We start from the raw sequence: 21,934 nt of genomic DNA, 5'->3' as shown, positions 1-21,934 counted from the left end.
CAACGTACTTACTAACATTGTCCACTTAATGACCGACATGTGGACATGCGCTTGTGGCCAGGGATGCTATATTTTCGTAACAGCCTACTGGGTGAACATTGTGAAGGCTGGGGCCAAGTCACACCTTGGCACGGCGCATGTGCTCCCAATCCCGAGGATTGCTGGCCCTACTTCTCTCAGGGTTTCCTCCACCTTCTACACCAGTTCCTGCATCCCCTCCTACTCCTTCTCATCCTTCACCTCTGATGTGCTATCTCAGAGCACATCATCCACATATCAGCAGGAAGCTCTGTAGCACTGCCTCTGCAAAGCAGCAACAGCCTCTGCTGAAGCTAGTTTGTCTAGGAAACAAACCGCACACTGCGGCAGAGTTACTTAAAGGAATAACAGACCAGACAGATCTGTGGTTTTTGAAGCTGAACCGTCAAACAGGCACGGTCGTATGTGATAATGTGCACAACTTGGTGGCAGGTGTGAAGCTTGGCAAGCTCACACATGTACCATGCTTGGCACACATGCTCAACGTGGTAGTTCAGCGGTTTCTGAAAACATACCCAGATTTGCCAGAGCTTCTGGTCAAGGTAAACCGCGTCAGCGCCCGTTTATGCAAGTCATATATAGCTGCCACCTCTCTGGCAGTTCTGCAGCAGTGCATGGAAGTGCCAGCTCATTGACTGGTTTGCAATGTGCCCACTTGCTGGAACTCCGTACTGCACTTGCTGGCAAGGCTTTGTGAGCAGCAGAGACTAGTGGTTGAGTACCAGCTCCAACACTCCCATCGTTATTCTGGTTAGCCTCCACACATAATAACTGAAGAGTAGGCATGGATGTCTGACAGATGTGCAGTTCTCCAAGACTTTGAGGACTCCACAAAGATGGTGAGCAGCGATGACGCCATAGTCAGTGCAACAATCCCGCTTCTGTGCCTACTTAAACAGTCGCTGCTCACAATTACACATGAAGCTATACATGCAGATCATTGAGTGACAGGACACAGCTCAGTGAGCTCAGCGCAGTTCAGGGGCCCGCTCGCTGTAGCGAATCATTCTACTCAGCTCCTCAGCGTGTGCGGCCGCCTCACGGCGCCGATCACACTGATGAAGAAATGTCAGTCAGATGGATTACAGGGTGGCACACTTATTTAATCTTCAGACAGGTGAGTATAAGGATTTTTTTATTTTATTCTTATTTTTACACTTGGAGTCAGCGGGAGCAGAATATTACTCTCAACATTGTCTGTTGCTAGCGCTGATCGCTCCCCAACCAGGGGACTATGATGAGACGTGCCTTCAACACCCAGCACTTGGGAACAGCGGGAACTGTACCACTGATTCCTAGGCGCGGGTAAGTGTCACACTGATGACACAAGGATGCCATCAGTGTGTCATCAATGTGCACAGGTGTGGGACATTTTGCGGCCCGTGCTGCATGTAAAAAACGGACATGTCAGTGTGTTTTGCCCACGGACACATGGTCCGTGAAAACACACTGACATGTGCAAAGACCCATTCATTTGAATGGTTCTAGATGTGTAAGTACCTCCAGTACGTGTGAAAACTGGCACCACACGTACTGGAGATACCAACGTGGGAATGATGCCTAAGATAGGGTATACGCCACCAGGCAGATATCGCACTTAATTTTTTCACCTGTGGTCAAGCCTCCTAGTGGAAGGAGGTACAATCATGATCCTGTGTCCCCAATGCTAACATAGAGAAACATACAATTAGATAAAAAAAATATTTTCTGTGCCTTCATATTCTGAGAGTCATATCTTATATATATTTTAGTCTACAGAGCTGTGCAAGGCTATGTTCACTAGATGCGTTTTGATGTGTTTCTTTCTGCAGGAAAAACCTGCTCTATTGGCAGTAAAGAAGCAAGTAAAAAAAAGCAGGTTTTGCTGAGTTTTTGACAGCATTTTCTGTGGCGTTTTTGTCAGTGTACATTTGTTTCTTCTGCATGCTGATAAAGTTTAGTGCATAAAAAAATAATTGACTCAAAGTCATGAGGTTTTGGCACCAAAAAACGAAGCAAAACCTGATACTTGCGTTTTTTGCTCTACCCATTTCTTTCAACTAAGTAAAAAACGCGGCAAAAACGCTGAAAGAAGTGACATGCTACATTTTGCAAAAACGCATTTCTTTGACAAAACAGTCAGGAAAAAAAACAAGGTGTGTGCATGGGATTTCTGAAATCTCATAGACTTTGCTGGTACTGTAAAAAAAAAGCTGAAAATTTGCACTAAAAAAAGCATAAAAAACGCTGCAAAAATGCGTGAACATAGCCTAAGGGATTTTTTAGCATAATGAACTGTAGATTTAATTGACACCATTGTGTATTGTTCCGTATAGCAGACATGTTATATCTATTCTGCTGGACAATGTCATTTTTTTATTATCTTTATTTGGTCACCGGCTTAATACACTGTGTTCCAAATTATTATGCAAATAATATTTTCTCAGATTTTCCCAAATTACCTATATGAATTGCAGTCATTGTAATTTTCCAGTCAAATAACTATTAGAGTACAATTGAAAGGTTTTTGTACAAACTGCCTATGATAACAGTATAGTTTTAAAAAAATAAAAAACTCAAACTGCACTCAAAGCTTATAGCAGCCAGAGATGCAGATGTGTTATGTGCAGCATGAGACGGGGCATTATCATGCATTGAATGATCTCGATGGTCCAGATGGATGGAGTGGAGGATGGCTGGTTGATGGACACCCCATGCAAACACGGCTACGGCGCTAACAAGGAGGAGGTGGAGTAATGTTTTGGGCTGGAATCATGGGGAGAGAGATTGTCGGCCCCTTTTAGGATCCCTGAAGGGGTAAAGATAAACTCCATAATGTATGTTGAGTTTCTCAAACAGCACTTCCTTCCATGGTTCAAGAAGAAGAACCGTGCATTCCGCAGGAACATCATTTTCATGCATGATAATGCCCCGTCTCATGCTGCACATAACACATCTGCATCTCTGGCTGCTATGGGTATAAAAGGGGACAAACTTATGGTGTGGTACCCATGCTCCCCAGACCTCAACCCCATTGAGAACCTCTGGAGCATCATCAAAAGGAGTGTCTATGATGGCGGGAGGCAGTTCACATCTAAGTAACAGCTCTGGGAGGGTATTCTGTCCTCATGCAAAACAATTGGAAGCAGAAACCATCCAAAACCTGACAAATTCAATGGACGAGAGAGTTCAGAAGCTCCTTGCGAACAAGGGGTCCTATGAGCAAATGTAACATCACCTAGAATAAAGTTTTGAGTTGAAAACTGTTTTATTTCAGTTTGTAATAACCTGCTAATGCTTATAATTTCAAAAATGACCATTTTTTTGTTCTTTATTAAAATGAAAAGTTTGAAAACTCTGCTGTGCATAATAATTTGGAACATGCATTTTGAGTGCAGTTGAGTTTTTTATTTTTTAAAACTATACTGCTATCATAGGCAGTTTGTACAAAAACCTTTCAATTGTACTCTAAGGCTGAGTTCACACGATGCATTTTTCATGCGTTTCCGCGGCGTTTTTGCAGTTGCGTAAACGCCGCGGAAACGCATGAAAAACGCATGGTAGAAGGGCAGCAATGTTCCCCAATGGAAATCCGCATGTGCTGTGCCCATGATGCGGATTTTTCCGCAGCGTAAACGCTGCGGTCAAAAATCCGCAGCATGTCAATTAATTTTGCGGAAACGCTGCTCTTTTGCCGCCATTGACTTGCATTAGACCGCATGGAATCCGCATCACTGTATATGTTGATGCGCTTTTCATGCGGTCTAATGTGCGGATGGTACCCGGGTGTGGATGAGAGGACTCTCATCCAGACCCAGGTACCATTAAAAAAAAAAGAATAAAATAAAAAATATATATATTCTCACCTTCTGACGGCCCGCGCTGCGTCCTGCTGGCTTCCCGGGCACTTCGCGGTTGAATGAAGGACCTTCGCTGACGTCAGAGTCATGTGACAGTTCACGTGACGCTGACGTCGGAAGGTCCTAAAGTCTTCACTGCCGGCAGCCGGGACCGATGAAGCAGGACACCGGGGGCCATCAGAGGGTAAAGTATAGATTTATTTTTTATTTTTTGACATTCACACACTATATAAATCCATGCCGGTTGCATGGATTTATATAGTGTGAAGTTGACAAGCACTTTCCAAGTGATGCTAAAATCTCTTGGGAAGCGCTTGTCAACCCGCATGCGGAAATGCATGTGAAGAACGCTTCATTTCCGCATGTCCCTGGCAGGAAACCGCATGTACAATCCGCATGCGTTTTTTCCTGCCAGAGAGATGCAGAAACGCTCAGGAAAAAATCCTGAGCATTTCTGCATCGTGTGCACATACCCTAATAGTTATTTGACTGGAAAATTACAATGACTGCAATTCATATAGGTAATTTGGGAAAATCTGAGAAAATATTATTTGCACAATAATTTGGAACACAGTGTATTTGCCGAATAGGATAATAATAATCTTTATTTTTATATAGCGCTAACATATTCCACAGTGTTTTACATACATTATCATCACTGTGCCCATCAGGGTTCACAATCTACATTCCCTATCAGTATGTCTTTAGAGCATAGGAGGAAACTGGAGAACCCGGAGGAAACCCACGCAAACACGGGGAGAACATACAAACTCCTTGGTGGGATCTGAACCCAGGACCCCAGCGCTGCAAGGCTGCAGTACTAAACACCGAGCCAGTGTGCTGTATGTATTTTTTACTAGTATTTTGGGGTATTTTCTCATTTTTAATCAATTTTGTTAGCAAGGATGAACAAAACAAAGAATAAATGTGCAATTGTTCTTAATGTTTATTGTGTTCACCATGCAGTATAATGTTCATGCTATTATTTTGGTTCAATATGATTACGGAGACACTCAATTTACACTGTCTTTTTTGTTGTTTTCATTGTGTGGGATAAATAATGACATTATTATCTATCAAGTCATTACAGATGCAGCAACATACTTTTTTAAAAACATTTTATGGAGTTTTTCTCCAAAAGTGACCCACATTAAGTTAAAGGGGCTCTAAATCCCTCTTACAGTTATATGAAAAAGTTTGGGCACCCCTATTAATCTTAAGCTTAATGTTTTATAAAAATTGGTGTTTTTGCAACAGCTATTTCAGTTTGATATATGTAATAACTGTTGGACACAGTAATGTTTCTGCCTTGAAATGAGGTTTATTGTACTGTTGTAAGTTCTCTCATGCGAGAGAATCGGGCTGATTATGCTAAGGACACTCGGCTCACACTCTGTCATTTTGATCTGGGTGTCATGTTAGTGTGATCCCATTCTCTCACATGAGAGAATCTCAGCACAGGTGTGGAGAAGACGGAGAACTTAATTTCTCAATCTTCTCCATTGTCTCTGTGCGCATACATCACACTGCACTCAGATTAAGTCCGAGTGCAGTCCGATATTTCACACACACCCATTGACTCGTAGCGAAATCATAGTGAAATCATAGTGATTTGCCCTGTGATTCACGGTCCAGGAATACCTGTCCTTTCATCTCTGGATACACTTGCAGATACACCTGATTCAGAACATGAAGAGCAGGATTCTGACGAAGGTTTCATACTAGTCCCAATGAGCCACAGCTTTTTCTTCACACTTTGAATAAAATGATTTAGTCAAGGACTTCCTAAATATTCTGCACAACTTTTAGGCTCTAGACTAAAGGAAAAGAACCCACTATTCCTGTTAACTGTTAATTCTTGGTACAGAAGCAGAGAAAAGGAATTCCTTCCATACTTTACTCAAGACGGTGCTCTAGTGTATTGCAGTGATATTCCTAGGCTGATGGAAAAATGTAACATTGAGTACAATGTGAGCAAGTGGAGATTCTTTATTGATTCATGAAAAAGTATGAAAGCTGTGCTACTGCACAATGGCAGCAAGTATGCTTTAGTGCCTGTAGAGCATTCTATGCACTTGAAGAAATGCTATGAGAATTTTGACTTTATTCTAAAGAAACTTAAAGAAGTTGTCCACTACTTTCACATTGATGCCCGTAGGAAAGGGCATCCATGTATGATCGGCCGGGGAACCCTCGCCGACCAGCTGTTATCGGTCCCAGCCGAAAGTCCTTACCTGCAGTGCTTGGCTGTCCATCTGTAGTGGCCGCCGGGGGGTACTGCACATTCAATTGAATGGGAGGTGGATGAGCAGTAACAAGCGCCAGCCACTACAACTTGACTGCCAAGCACCGCAGGTAAGGACTTCCGAAAGGCACCGATATCAGCTGATCGACGGGGGTGCCGCGTTCAGGACCCCAGCCGATCATACATTCATGCCCTATCCTAAAGATAGGGTATCAATGTGAAAGTAGTGGACAACCGCTTTAATTACAAGGATCAAGGAAGGTCAATATGTGGTGATCTGAAAGTTCTCTCATTGCTCCTTAAGCAGCAAGAAGGATGCGTGAAGTACCAATGCTTTTGTGAGAATGGCACAGCCGGGATAGGACTCATTACTGGAGCCAAAACAGTGGGTCAATAAGAACATCTTTGCAATCTGGGATTCAAGAACATAGTTGCGGAATGTTTAGTTAATTCCACTAAAGTTCTCCTGCCACCACTCCACATTAACATGGAGAGGAGAACTGAAGAGAAAAAGAAAAGGAATAAGAATTAATTTGCAATAAAGTTGCAGAATGAATGTTCAATAAATTTAAATTATAATATTGTTTGCATTTTTGCCTACAGTAAAAATTTTCCTTGTTCATCTCACTTGTAGGTAATTTCATGCGCATTTTGTGCATTATCCATATGTGATGGTTAAATTTATTAAAACAGTCATTGAATTTGAAAACATTTTCATAAACCCAATCGCTGCATACCTGTGCAGGCTGCAATTGTTTTTTCATACTGAATTGGCATGAGAAAATAGTCGGTGCTATGTACTGCCCCTTAGTATAATATTGGGTTGAGTGTTATTCGATAAAATATTGGATAGCTCAAGGCCGTGTTTTACGCCAGTGTGAGTGAGCCCTAAACATTACTCCCCGATGCAGCACTTCATAGGAAAACATACGTACAAACGTGTACAACAAAACACACACAAATATACACCTTACCATCAGTAAAATAGTAGTCGGGGTACTTCTCCTCAAACACGTAGATGGGTTTAGGCTTCCCTTTCAGCCTCTCGCTGACTCTCCTTACAAGCTCATACCTGCCAGCAAGCAAAATGCGAAATATAGTTACTAACATTTACTACATGTCTACTTTACGTCAGCAACATTTCTGACATCCCTTTTCTTAACATGTTTAAATGTTCAGCAGCATTTTTTCAATAACATTTCCAAATCTTTTTTTTTTTTTTTTTTAGAATGGATCACTTCGGTTCTGAAGTGACTGAGGGGCCTATATTTCAGAAACCCCACAATCAAGACCACATTTTAATAACGGCACCCTTCAAGGTATTAAAAACCACATTCAAAAGTTTGTTAACCTTTCAAGTATAGAAATTGGAGCCCAAAATTTGTTGTGCAATTTCTCCTGCATATGCCGGCACCCGATGTGTGGCCGGAAACTACTGTTTGGGCACACCATAACCATAGGGCTCGGAAGAAAAGGAGGGCTACTTGACTTCTGATGCAGAATTTTGGCAAAAATGCTTTGAGACTGCCATGTAACATTTGAGAAGCCTCGAGGTTGCCAAAACAGCAGAAACCTGCTGCAAGTGAAGCCATTTTGGAAATTACACCCTCTCAGTTGCGGTTGGACTGCACAGGTGTTCTCCAGAAATCAGAATGCAATTGGTGTTGCAGAGTGAAATCTGTATATTTCAACTGCATGATGATGAAACTGAGTGAAAACTTGTTTTTTGTGAGTTGAGTGGCAGCTTTTCTTGGTACCATTTTGCAGTAGATAACATTTTGCTTTTAAGGCTAAGTTCACAATTATCCCATGCTCTGCGCTGAGCACTTATGTCACAGCTTCCATTTAACAGACTTTACTTTAACCCCTTCACGACCTTCGATGTATCCATAAGTCCAGGTTGGTAAGTACTTCCAGATTTGTCACGCACAGACTCTGTGGGAGCACGAACACCGCCGGGTGTTCAGCGATTCTGACAGCTGACACCCAGCTCTCACTGAAGGGCAGTTTAACCCCCTACACACTGCGATCAATATCGATCGCGGCATTTACAAGGCAGGGGCCGATCATTGCCATGGTGACTCGACGTTGTCATGATGACATCTGGGTCACGAGTGCTAGCAAGCCAATTAGATCAAGAGCAGTGCATGATCTAACTAGCACTGACAGTTTATAAATCACTGCAATGCTTGTGCATTGCTATGCTTTAGAATCTTTATTATGGTGATCAGAGCTGCGAAAGTCCCATAGAGAGATTAAGTAAAAAGGTTTAAAAAAATATTGTAAATTATTTTTTATTCCCTTCACCCAGAACCTGTTTTCACCTTCCTAACCAGGCCATTTTTTTCAATTCTGACCATTGTCACTTTATGAGGTAATAACCTTGGAACGCTTCAACGGATCCCACTGATTCTCAGATTCTTTTTTTCATGACATATTCTGCTTTATAATAATGTTAAAATTTCTTCGATATGACTTGTATTTATTTGAGAGAAAAAAATCTGAAAACTGGCGAAAATTTTGCAATTTTTAAAATTGTAATTTTTATACCTTTAAATCAGAGCGATATGTCACACAAAACATTTAATAAATAACATTTCCCACATGTCTACTTTACATCTGCATCATTTTTAAAACATATTTTTTTTCTGTTTGAAAGTTAGAAAAGTTAAAAGTTGACCAGCGATTTCTCATTTTTAGGGACCACATCAGATTTGAAGTGACTTTGAGAGGTCTATATGACAGAAAATACCTAAAAGTGACACCATTCTAAAAACTGCACCCCTCAAGGTGCTCAAAACCACATTCAAGTATATTAACCCTTCCTTCAGTTGTTTCACAGGAACTAAAGGAATGTGGAAGGAAAAAATTAACATTTAACTATTTTCACAAAAAATTTACTTTAGACCCAAATGTTTTTATTTTCACAAGGGTAACAGGAGAAAATGGACCCCAAACACTGTAAAATTTCCCAAGAGTACAACATAGATGGGGGAAAACTACTGTGTGGGCGCACAGCAGGGCTCAGAACGGAAGGAGTGCTATTTAACTTTTGAAATGCAAAATGTGCTGAAATCATTGGAGGACATCATGTCACATTTGGAGAGCCCCTGATGTGCCTACAGAGTGGAAACCCACCACAAGAGACCCCATTTTGTTAACTAGACCCCTTAAGGAATTTATCTAGATGTGTGTTGAGCACCTTGAACCCCCAGGTACTTCACTGAATTTTTCAACACTGATCTGTGAAAATTAAAAAAAATATATATATTTTTCTCACAAAAATATTGCTTTAACCGCAAGTTTTTTCATTTTTACAAGGATAGCAGGAGAGAATGGACCCCAAAATGTGTTGTGCAATTTCTCCTGAGTACGCAGATACCCTATATGTGGTCCAAAACTACTTTTGAGGCACAGTGCAAAGCTCTGAAGGGAAATTTATACCGTAAATTTATCACTTAAACATGAGCCATGTATGAGGGTGTCAGAGCCGGAGTCGTGGAGTCGAAGGTGGAGTCGGTGTCATGGAAATTGAGGAGTCGAAGGTTTGGCTTACCGACTCCACATACCATTGGGCAGTGAAGAAAAATAATTAAATTTTTACCACCAAAATTTTGTTTTAGCCCCAGATTTTACACTTTCACACTGGGCAAAAATGGCACAAAAAAAATTGTCCCACAATTTTAGCTGAATGTAGAAATACCCCATATGGGTCATTTTCTGTCAAGTGATCCAAATCTGAATATTTTTTTTACCTGATGTCTTCGGATTTTTTTTTTCTTTGTTTTTTTTTCAGTGCTAATTTAGTGAATTTCAAAATAAGGTAGTTAATTTTATATAGATTTCTAAAGTTTTGAAAAAGTTAGAATTTTGGGCTTGCATAATGATAAATTTTTGATATGTCATATCTCGGGTTAGAAATAAGATAAAGAGATCTCCCACCGTTCTGTTTAGAAAGGTACAAGCTTTAATTTGACATGTCACAAGATTATGTTTGCTAATATTTTGTTTTTGAGGAGTCAAATTAAAAAGGAGCCATTACAGGTAAGAGGAGTGTATGGCGCCGGAGATCGCGGTAAGCGTAAGCACTGAACGCATACCGCGATCTAGGGCGCCATACTTTCATACTTACCTAACCGGGAGGTGTGTTGCCCCGGCGCCTCTGTTCTGGCCGGAGACTGGGTCAGGAATGCGGGGTCGGAACCGGCGCATGCGCATAGCGCGCTATCCGGCGCCATTTTACTGAAGACACATTTGCCATGCATACCAGGACTGGGGATGAGGGGTACCATACATACCAGGATACGGATGAGGGGTACCATACATACCAGGATTGAGGATGAGGGATACCATACATACCAGGATTGGTGATGAGGGGTGCCATGAATACCAGGATTGGGAATGAGGGGTATCATGCATACCAGGATGAGGGATGGGATGCCATGCATTCCAGGATGGGGATGAGGGGTACCATGCATACCAGCATAAGGCTGAGGGGCCATACATACAAGGATTGGGGATGAGGGAGCCATGCATACCAGAATTGATATGAGGGGTGCCAAGCATACCAGGATTGGAGATGAGGGGTGCCATGCTTACCAGGACTGAGGATGAGGGGAACATACATACCAGGATTGGGGATGAGGGGGGCCATGCATACCAGGATTGGGGATGAGGGGTCCCAAGTATACCAGGATTGAAGATGAGGGGTGGCACGCATACCAGGATAGGGATGAGGGGATACCATGCATACAAGGATAGGGATGAAGGGGTACCATGCATACCAGGATAGGGATGAGGGGCCATGCATACCAGGATACGAATGAGGGGCCATGCATACCAGGATAGGGATGAAGGGGTACCATGCATACCAGGATAGGGATGAGGGGCCATGCATACCAGGATACGAATGAGGGGCCATGCATACCAAGATGGGGATGAGGGGGTACCATACATACCAAGATAGGGATGAGGGATGGGGTACCATGCATACCAGGATAGGGATGAGGGGTACCAAGCACACCAGGATGAGGGATGGTGTGCCATGAATACCAAGATTGGGGATGAGGAGTGCCATGCATACCAGGATGGGGGTAAGGGGCCCATGCATGCCAGGATAAGGCTAAGGAGGCCATACATACCAGCATTGGGGATGAGGGAGCCATGCATACCAAGATGAGGGATGGGGTGCCATGTATACCAGGATTGGGATGAGGGGTGCCATGCATACCAGGATTGGTATAAGGGCTGCCATGCATACCAGGATTGGGGATGAGGGGTGCCATTCATACCAGGATAGGGATGAGGGGTACCATGCATACCAGGATAGGGATGAGGGGGTACCATGCATACCAGGATAGGGATGAGGGGTATCATGCATACCAGGATAAGATGGGGCAGCACATAACAGGATGGGGGAACAGGATTGGGTAGCACAAATACCAAAATGAGGAGCCACAAATACCAGGATGGGGGCTGCACAAATACCAGGATGGGGACAGCACAAATATCAGGATGGGGACAGCACATACCAGGATGGGGGCGCAGAATAGGGGCAGCACATAACAGGATGGGGGACCATATACCAATAAAAATGCTCGCCACCCGGGCGTAGAACAGGTTCAATAGCTACTATGTTATAAAAAATTTTAAATAGGTATAAGTGTTACCTGTGTTTTTGGTTACATTTGTACAAGGACTCAAGTTGGGATCTCTCCTTGGGACAATACTTTTATATGTTTAATACTAAAGTAAAAGAAGCAATATTAACCCCTTTAAAGGCTGTTTGCACGTTAATGACCAGGCTAATTTTTACAATTCTGACCAGTGTCACTTTACGAGGTAATAACTCTGGAACGCTTTAACGGATCCCACTGATTCTGAGAAAGTGTCTGGCTGTGACGGCATAAAGATGAGCCGAGGTCATGTCCAATGAACTCAGCTCACCTCATGCACGTCACTGACAGCGTGGGAGAATTCTACTGCGCATGCGGTGAGCGTGAGAGAATTCTCCCATGCTGTCAGTGACGTGCATGAGGTGAGCTCATGTCCAATGAACTCAGCTCACCTCATGCACGTCATTGACAGCGTGGGAGAATTCTCCTGCACTCAGCTCTTGAGCAGGAGAATTCTCCCACGCTGGGATGGCATTGAGATGACAGGCTGGATCGCAGCTGAACGCTGCCATCCAGCTTTTCATCCTTCAGAGACACTGCAGAGTGCAAGCATGCCTGCGCTCTGCAGTGTCTATGAAGGATGGCATGCTGGATGGCAGCGCTCAGCAGCGATCCAGCCTGTCATCTCAATGCCATCCCAGCATGGGAGAATTCTCCTGCTCAAGCGCTGAGTGCAGGAGAATTCTCCCACGCTGTCAATGACGTGCATGAGGTGAGCTGAGTTCATTGGACATGAGCTCACCTCATGCACGTCACTGACACCTTGGGAGAATTCTCTCACGCTCACCGCATGCGCAGTAGAATTCTCCGACGCTGTCAGTGACGTGCATGAGGTGAGCTGAGTTCATTGGACATGACCTCGGCTCATCTTTATGCCGTCACAGCCAGACACTGAGGAGCGCAAGCATGCCTGCGCTTCTCAGTGTCTGTGGCATGGCAAGCTGGATGGCAGCTTTCGGCTGCGATCCAGCCTGTCATGTGAATGTAGCAGAGCTGGAGCCATCCTGGGAACCATCGAAAGGTAAGGATGAAGTTGCTTTATTATTTTACTTTTATTGCAGGAGATCGTTGGCTTTAGCTGGAATGGGCGTGATGGTAAGTATGGTTTAATTTAGAACAATAAAGAATTGTGTGTTTATTTCAATTAAAGGACTTTATTCTGGGTGTTTGTGTTTTTTTTTTTAACTTTGACTATGGGGTTAGTAATGGGGGTGTCTTACAGACGCCTTTCCATTACTAACCTGGGCTTGATGTCAGCTGGCATTATAAGCTGACATCAACCCCAGCCCTATTACCCCACTGCCACCGCTACAGGGCAGTGGGAAGAGCGAGGCTAAGTGCCAGAATTGGCGCATCCTATGGATGCGCCATTTCTGAGGCGGCTGACGGCTGGTGTTTCTAGCCTGGGAGGGGGCCAATATTCATGGCACCCTTCCTGGGCTACTAATATCAGCCCCCAGCTGTCTGCCTAGCCTTTGCTAGCTATTAAAATAGGGGATTCCCCACATCATTTTTTTGGGGGTCCCCCATTTTAATAGCTAGTAAAGGCTAGGTATTCAGCTGGGGGCTGATATTAGTAGCCTGGGAAGCTCCGTGGGTATTACCCCCTTCCCAGGCTTCAAACATCTGCCCCAGCCATCCGCTTAACCTCCGCTAAAGACTAAAATTACAGGGAACCCCACGCCAATTTTTTTTTTAATAAATCCTTTATTTTAACACTAAATGACAAGCACAGTAACCAACACTATCACTGTACTTCTTATATATGTGACTGACATGTTTCTATCTATCTAATCTATGTGTGATGCTCTATTCTTTCTATTCTAAATTGTCGGGTACCGATGCTGAATTGCCGGCCGGCTTTTTTAAAGAGACTGTGCATGAAAACACTATTATTTTTTTTAATAAATCCTTTAACACTAAATGACAAGTACAGTAAGCAACACTGTCACTGTACTTCTTATATATGTGACTGACATGTTTCTATCTATCTAATCTATGTGTGATGCTCTATTCTTTCTGCTCTAAATTGTCAGGTACCGTTGTATGCCGCTGCTGAATTGCCGGCTTTTCATGTAATACATTCTACATTATTCTTAGTTGTTTTCCTTCATGTAGAATTAACCTACAAGGAAAGAAAGGGTTTATTTTCATTTCGATATTTGTGTCCCATTGACTTGCACTGGTTTCCAGTATCGGAATCGGCGATATCCAATATTTTTTGGGTATCGGTCCGATCCAATCCGATATTTCGCGATATCGGAAGGTATCGCTCAACACTAGTTGTCATATATCAGTTGTGTAAGTCAGAAATGAATTTAGTAGCCCATGGATGTATGGTACAGGCTGAAGCATTCTTTCATACACAGGACAGGTTTGTCAGTGCAGGTGTCGCATTCCGTAGCACACTCAGCACCTCTTTTGTGACTTACCTTTTTTTCTGCTTTGAGGGACTTCCCCCGGGAAATGTTGGCATTGTACTATACGAGCACCTTCAGTTCCGGAATTACTGGGGCCTGCTCCTTCCTCACTGCCAAATAACAGGGCCTTGATCACTACCTCCTGGAACCGAAAATACGATGTAGCGGTCTGGCCTGCACATCGTGATAAAAGAAAAGTGTTATGCATTGCCATCTGTACGATGTGCACGGCCACCTTCTTGTACCACACCTTGGCCTTTCTCAAAGCACTGTACGGCTGGTGGACTTGATCAGAGAGATCAACTCCCCCCCCCCAGTACACAATCTGGTTTGACGACCTGTGTAGAGGTACCTCGTACAGTGCTGGGAGTGCTGCCATCACCATGTATGGTGGTCAAGAGAAGGACATCCCTCTTGTCCTAGTACTTGACCACCAGCATGTGGTTGCTGCATTGGGCTCTGCTCTCACCCCTTCTGAGCAGCTGCCCAATTAGCATCTTCGAGAGGCATCTGATTTTTGCGGACAGTATTTCAAGGCTGCGGTACCTCACACAAAGAGGGACTTAAAGAGTGGGATGTTGGTATAAAAGTTATCCACGTAGAGGTGATAAACTTGATCCAGCAGTGGGCGCACCAAATCCAACACAATTTTACCACTCACTCTCAGGACAGGGGGGCATTCAGTGGGCTCAATGCAGGAGTCCTTTCCTTCATAAACCCTAAACTTGTGGGTGTACCCTGAGGTACTCTCACACAGTTTGTACAGCTTCATTTCGTACCTGGCCCTCTTAGTGCGCAGGTACTGCCAGAATTTAAGCCTCCCCTTAAGACGAATTTGGGACTCATCCACGTAGATGTCATTTTGAGGCATGTACATTTCAGTAGACTTGTTGTTGAAGTTCTTCGATGACCGGCCGAACTTTGAAAAGATGATTGGGATCATCTCGGTGAGAACAACGTACATTATCATTTAATGCAAGAATTTGTGGATGGTCTCAAAACGTGTCTGGATCATGACCATTCGGAACAATGGAGTGTTATACAAAACGTTAACACTCCAATGAACTTCTAGCTTCTTCATTATCCCCATGTGAAGGACCAGGCCCCAAAACTTCTAACTTCAAGTTAGAAAATGATGAGTGGTTTTGTGACAAAAATTGTTGAGCGTACAAATTAGTTTCGCCCACCATCAGGTTTAAAAAATCCTCAGAGAAAAAGACTTTGAAAAAGTCTATTTCTGTGAGGCGGGTGGTGTCAAACTTGATTCCTTATTGCACCAGAATATGCGGAATCTGTGGCTCATAATTTTCGAGGGTCTAGGTCCACATGGGGTCAATAATGGCTGGCGCTGGTTCAGCTTTTGTCCTAGGGCGTCTTTTTGGCGGTTCAGAATCACCCGAGGAGGAAGAGGGGGACGAGGATGAGGAAAAATAAAGAAAGGTGGGATCCTCTCCCTTACTGTCAGTGTTGAAGGCAAGGAAAGTAGTGTATGGCTCCTTCACTGAATACCGTGTGTGGGACAAGCGGGACAACATTTTTTTTTTCATGTATGTGGTGTTTGTATCAGTACTTTATTCAGTTGTGTGTGTGAGAGTGCTTGGTGTAAACTTTTTTTTTTTTAAAGAAAAAAAGCAATAACAGGAGGTGGTGCAAAGGGGGGGGGAAGAAAAAAAAGTCTATGAAACAAAACAGTGGAAAACAGCAAGCATGAGTGCGGATCAGAGATGTGCGCCACTGATCAACACTTGGCGGCTGCTGGATGTGCGCACGGAGGTGGTGCAAAGGGAGGGGGAGTGCAAAACAGCAAACACGAGTGTGAATCAGTGATCTGCATCACTGACTAACGCTCGATGGCTGATGGATGTGCACAAGGAGGTGGTGCAAAGGGAGGGGAGAAAAAAAGTGTAATGCTCGGCAGCTGCTGGATGTGCGCACAGAGGTAGTGCAAAGGAGGGGGGGAATGGACAGAGACAAAAAAAAGTCCTGGAAAACAGCGAGCACAGACGTTGATCAGTGATTTGCGTCATTGATCCATGCTCAGCCGCTGCAGGACGCACGAAAAAAAAAATCTGCCAAAAATCAAGTACTGATCATCACTCGGTGGCAGAAAGGGGGAGGTGGGGAGTTTGATAAAAAGAGGGGGAAAGGAGGAAGAGGGGGATTGAGGTGGATGAGGAGAGATCAGGCAGGGATCTTCTTTCTTCTATCTTCTTTATTTGCTAGCAGCAGGAGCAGCAATTGTGGGGTCACAGGCTTTTGTCGCACCACAAGGCCCAGCACGGCACACAATCTGACAGCGTGACCGCCCTGTACAAGTCCTCAGCTACTATGAGGAAGTGCAGGACAGTCACAGCCAGGTCACAGCGCATCTGTGCGCTGTGACTGGTGCGATCGATGTCATCGTCGATAACACCAATCATAGCGGGCTCAGGTGAGGCCTGGCGTTGCCAGGCACCAGCCTGTGATCGGTGCTCTTACAGCCAATCACAGCGGTCATAGTTGCAGGGGGGCGGTGACATCCTCCTAGGATGACGACGCCATCTACCCTGAGGTAAGATGCACCAGAATTTAAATGTGATCACTACGACTCCGGTCACGGTGCCTCATTAAAGATGAGAAGTAATAATAAGTACCTGGTCCATAAGACCCAGGGCACAGGACAGTATTATTACATACAATGTCAGAAAGGGTTATTTAAATACACGTGTTTCAATTTTTTTATTATTAATATTACAACACTAGATATGTACTTTTTCAAGTTTTTAAACAGAGTATAGTAGTTAAATCACCAAGCTTTAAAATAAAACAAAATTAACTAGTCTGAACAATTGAATTAATAGTAAGTCCTTTTGTTTCATCAATTTGTCCCTTCTACTGGGCAAGATTTAATCTTGTCAACAATCTCTTATAACAATGGCCGTTTCCTTTTGTGTCAGTATGTATGGTTGTTATGGTGTTAGAGTCCACCTGAGTTAATATCTGATTTTTGGTTACTTTTAATAGCTTTGGTTTTCTTGGATACACAAAGGAAGGGGACGGACCAGAAGGATGCAGAAAAATCCCTTCTACTTCTTCATTAGCATAATCTTGGCAGAGTACATTAGCCGGCAGCCACCAGTGCTGATCATATTCACAGGTCACATAACCAGTTATGTCACCATTGCCAATCTTGTGCCATCTTCAATCACTTCATGGACTTCACTGTCGTTGCTGAATGAATGTTTTTATTTCTGTGTCACTCAGTGGAATGAAAGTGTGGTATTGTGAAGTTCTTGTGATGGGTTCTACTTCCTGTAACTAATGTTTTAACAAAATCTCCTCTTCTTTGTAGTCCTGGTTTGTACAGTACATGAACTGAATGTTAGGAATATTTTCTCACTGCAGCTGAATAGTTGGCGGTGTGTTAAGATGTGGTCTGAATATGGCCTCTGGAGGCTAGCCCGAGCTGCAAGACGTTGCACGCTGCCTTCTTAACCATCACATACACCTTTGCCATGAGCTGTAGAAAAAAGAGCCATTCAGCTTCCACTCCAAATTCTTTCTTGTGATGGCAGACATTTATAAAAACATGAGTTTTTTATTTGTAAAAAAAGACCTTATACTTTTAGACCACAGACTGAACAGATCTGAATTCAAGATTTTCGAATTGACAGTGTTTATACTGTTTTGTTTTAGTTTGTTTTTTAACCACTTAACAACATCTGACGTACTAATACGCGTCTGTGCCCTGGGACTTTAGAGCCAGACCCGTATTAGTAAATCATGGCGATCACGAGCGCACACAGGCTGTGCGGGCGTGATCGCCGCCGGGTGTCAGCTGATTGTCACAGCTGACACCCGGTACTATGTGCAGGGAGCGCTCAGGCACCGCTCCCAGCACATTAACCCCCGCGATGCTGCGATCGAAGTCGACCGCAGCATTGCGGGGGCAAGGGGAGGTGATCGCAGATACTCACCTCCTCTTCTGGCTTCCAGCGCTGTCTGCCGTGGCTTCCAGGATGTTGTCATGACAACATCCGGGTCACCAGACAGCAGGAAGATTGTTTGGACATGCTCAGTGCATCTCCAAACTATCTTCTCCCTGTCCAGCACTGACAGCCTGCATGGCACAGGGATGGTGCTGCATTCCTGTGCCATGCAGGCGATCAGAGAAAAAAAAGTGAAAGTCCCATAGTGGGACAAAGTAATAAAGTATAAAAACTATCAGAAAGTGAAAAAAAAAAAAGAATTGTAAAAATATATAAAAAAAAATTAAAAAAATAATCAACCAAAAATAAAAATATAATGTACCCATCAATAAATATTATTATAAAAAAAAAAAAAAAAACAATCAATAAAAGTACACATATTTGGTATCGCCGCGTCCGGAACAACCTGACCTATAAAACTGTCCCACTAGTTAACCCCTTCAGTGAACACGGTAAAAAAAATGAAAAAAAACGAAGCAAAAAACAATGCTTTATCATCATACCGCCAAACAAAAAATGGAATAACACGCGTCAAAAAGACGAATATAAATAAATATGGTACCGCTGAAAACGTCATCTCGTCCCCCAAAAAACAAGCTGCCACACAGCTCCATCAGCCGAAAAATAAACAAGTTATAGCTCTCAGAATAAAGCAATGCTAAAAAATATTTTTTTCTATAAAATTGCTTTCATTATGTAAAAGTGCAAAACATAGAAATACGATATAAATGTGGTACCGCTGTAAACGCACTGACCCGAGGAATAAAGCTACCTTATCAATTTTACTACACGCGGAACAGAATAAAAAAAACAAAAAAAACAATTCCTGAATTGTTGGTTTTTGTTTATTCTGCCTCCCAAAAATCGGAATAGAAAGCGATCAAAAAATGTCACGTGCCTGAAAATGGCACCAATAACAACGTCAACTCATCCCGCAAAAATCGAGCCGTCATATGACTGTCTGCCAAAATCTGGAAAAATTATAGCTCTCAAAATATGGCGATGCAAAAACTAGATTTTACAAAAAATGCGTCTTTTAGTGTGTGACAGCTGTCAGTCAGAAAAACCCCATAGGATTCTGGTATCGCTGTAGTCTCACCGACCCGAAGAATAAGGTCGCTAATCACTTATACCGCATGAGGAACGACGTAAAAAATAAACTCTCAGGTTAGGGTTGTGCTAGGGTTAGGGTTGTGCTAGGGTTAGGGCTGGGTTGGGGTTAGGGTTGTGATGGGGTTGTGATTTTTTACAAAAGAAAAAAACATGACAATAAGGCGACTAGTGTTGAGCGCAAGTGCTCGCTACTTGAGTTTGCATCGGGTGCTCTGGTATGCATTGAGTATCGTGGGTATTTGAGTGACATGCTCGAGTCTCCGCCCCATAAGCTTCACGGCCCAAAAAACTTTGCGGGGATTGTCTGCCATGCATGAGCGATCCCCGCATGTTTTTTTTTGGGTGTCTAATAACCGTGAAACATCCGGGCGGGGACTCAAGCATGTCACTCGAGCACACGCAGTACATGGTGCATACCTGAGTACCCGATGCAAACTCAAGTAGCGAGCACTTGCGCTCAAGACTAATGACAACTTATTCAATATAATGACCTAATGTTATCAAATTCTGTGTCGTACCTCTGGGTTCAAAATGTTCACTATACACCTTAATAAAATCCTTGAGGGGTTTAGTTTCCAAAATGGGGTCACTTGTGGGGGAGCTCCACTGTTTAGGCACATCAGGGGCTCTCCAAACGCGACATGGTGTCCGCTAACAAATCAGGGGCTCTCCAAACGCGACATGGTGTCCGCTAACAAATTGAATGGAAAATCGGCTCAAATTGTTAGAGGACGCCATGTTGCGTTTGGAGATCCCCTGCGTGCCTAAACTTTGGAGCTCCCCCACAAGTGACCCCATTTTGGAAACTAGACCACCCAAGGCACCTATCTAGATGCATAGTCAGCACTTGGAACCCTTAGGTGCTTCACAAATTGATTCGTAAAAATGGAAAAGGATTTTTTTTCCACTTTTTCATTTTTACAAATCAATTTGTGAAGCACCTGGGGGTTCCAACTGCTCACTATGCATCTAGATAGCTGCCTTGGAGGGTCTAGTTTCCAAAATGAGGTCACTTGTGGGGGAGCTCCAATGTTTGGGCACACAAGGACTCTCCAAACGCAACATGGTGTCCGCTAACAAATTGTCGGCTCAAATTGTTAGCGGACACCATGTTGCGTTTGGAGAGCCCCTGTGTGCCCAAACATTGGAGCTCCCCCACAAGTGACCCCATTTTGTAAACTAGACCCCCCAAGGCACCTATCTAGATGCATAGTGAGCACTTGGAACCCCCAGGTGCTTCACAAATTGATTCATAAAAATGAAAAAGTGTTTTTTTTTTCACTTTTTCATTTTTACGAATCAATTTGTGAAGCACCTGGGGGTTCCAAGTGCTCACTATGAATCTAGATAGGTGCCTTTGGGGGTCTAGTTTCCAAAATGGGGTCACTTGTGGGGGAGCTCCAATGTTTGGGCACAAAGGGGCTCTCCAAACGCAACATGGCGTCCGCTAATTATTCAAGCAAATTTTACAATGAAAAAGTCAAATGGCGCTCCTTCCCTTCCGAGCCCTGCCGTGTGCCCAAACAGTGTTTTTTCCCACATATGGGGTATCTGCGTGCCCAGGGGAAATTGCACAACAAATTTTGCGGTCCATTTTTTATTACCCCTGTGAAAATAAAAAAAATTGGGTCTAAAGTAACATTTTTGTGAAAAGAGTTAAATGTTCATTTTTTTCTTCCACATTCCAAAAATTCCTGTGAAGCACCTGAAGGGTTAATAAACTTATTGAATGTGGTTTGGAGCACCTTGAGGGGTGCAGTTTTTAGAATGGTGTCACTTTTGGGTATTTTCTGCCATGAAGACCTCTCAAAGTGACTTCAAATGTGATGTGGTCCCTAAAAAAATGGTTTTGTAAATTTTGTTGAAAAAATTAGAAATCGCTGGTCAACTTTTAACCTTTATAGCTCCCTAACAGAAAAAAATTTTGGTTCCAAAATTGTGCTGATGTAAAGTAGACATGTGGGAAAATTCAAATTGTGAAAATTGCCAAATTTTCAACATTTTCACCAAATTTCCATTTTTTTCACAAATAAACGCAAGTGATATCGAAGAAATGTTACCACAATCATGAAGTACAATATGTCACGAAAAAAACAATCTCAGAATCAGGGGGATCCGTTGAAGCGTTCCAGAGTAATTACCTCATAAAGTGACAGGGGTCAGAATTGTAAAAATTGGCCTGGTCATTAACGTGCAAACCACCCTCGGGGGTTAAGGGGTTAAGTATGATCCCATTGAGATGCCAACTTGAATTTTGGTACAGATGTGGCTAGGAGCATAGGAGGTACATGTTATTTTTTTTGCAAATTTAATATTAGATTGATTTTTTGGAAATCCATTTTGAAATTTTGTGTTTGATTCCGCATGGGTAAAATATTAACAATATTAATAATCTTTATTTTTATATAGCGCTAACATATTTCACAGCACTTTACATACATTATCATCGCTGTCCCCACTGGGGCTCACAATCTAAATTCCCTATCAGTATGTCTTTGGAGTGTGGGAGGAAACCAGAGAACCCGGAAGAAACCCACGCAAACACGGGAAGAACATACAAACTCCTTGCAGATGTTGTCCTTGGTGGGATTTGAATCCAGGACCCCAGTGCTGCAAGGCTGCAGTGCTAACTATT

Source organism: Phyllobates terribilis, unplaced genomic scaffold, assembly GCF_046119375.1.
Source record: "Phyllobates terribilis strain yellow unplaced genomic scaffold, ASM4611937v1 Scaffold_24__1_contigs__length_18792416, whole genome shotgun sequence".
NCBI lineage: Eukaryota > Metazoa > Chordata > Amphibia > Anura > Dendrobatidae > Phyllobates > Phyllobates terribilis.
Note: the sequence above shows the minus strand (reverse complement) of the source record.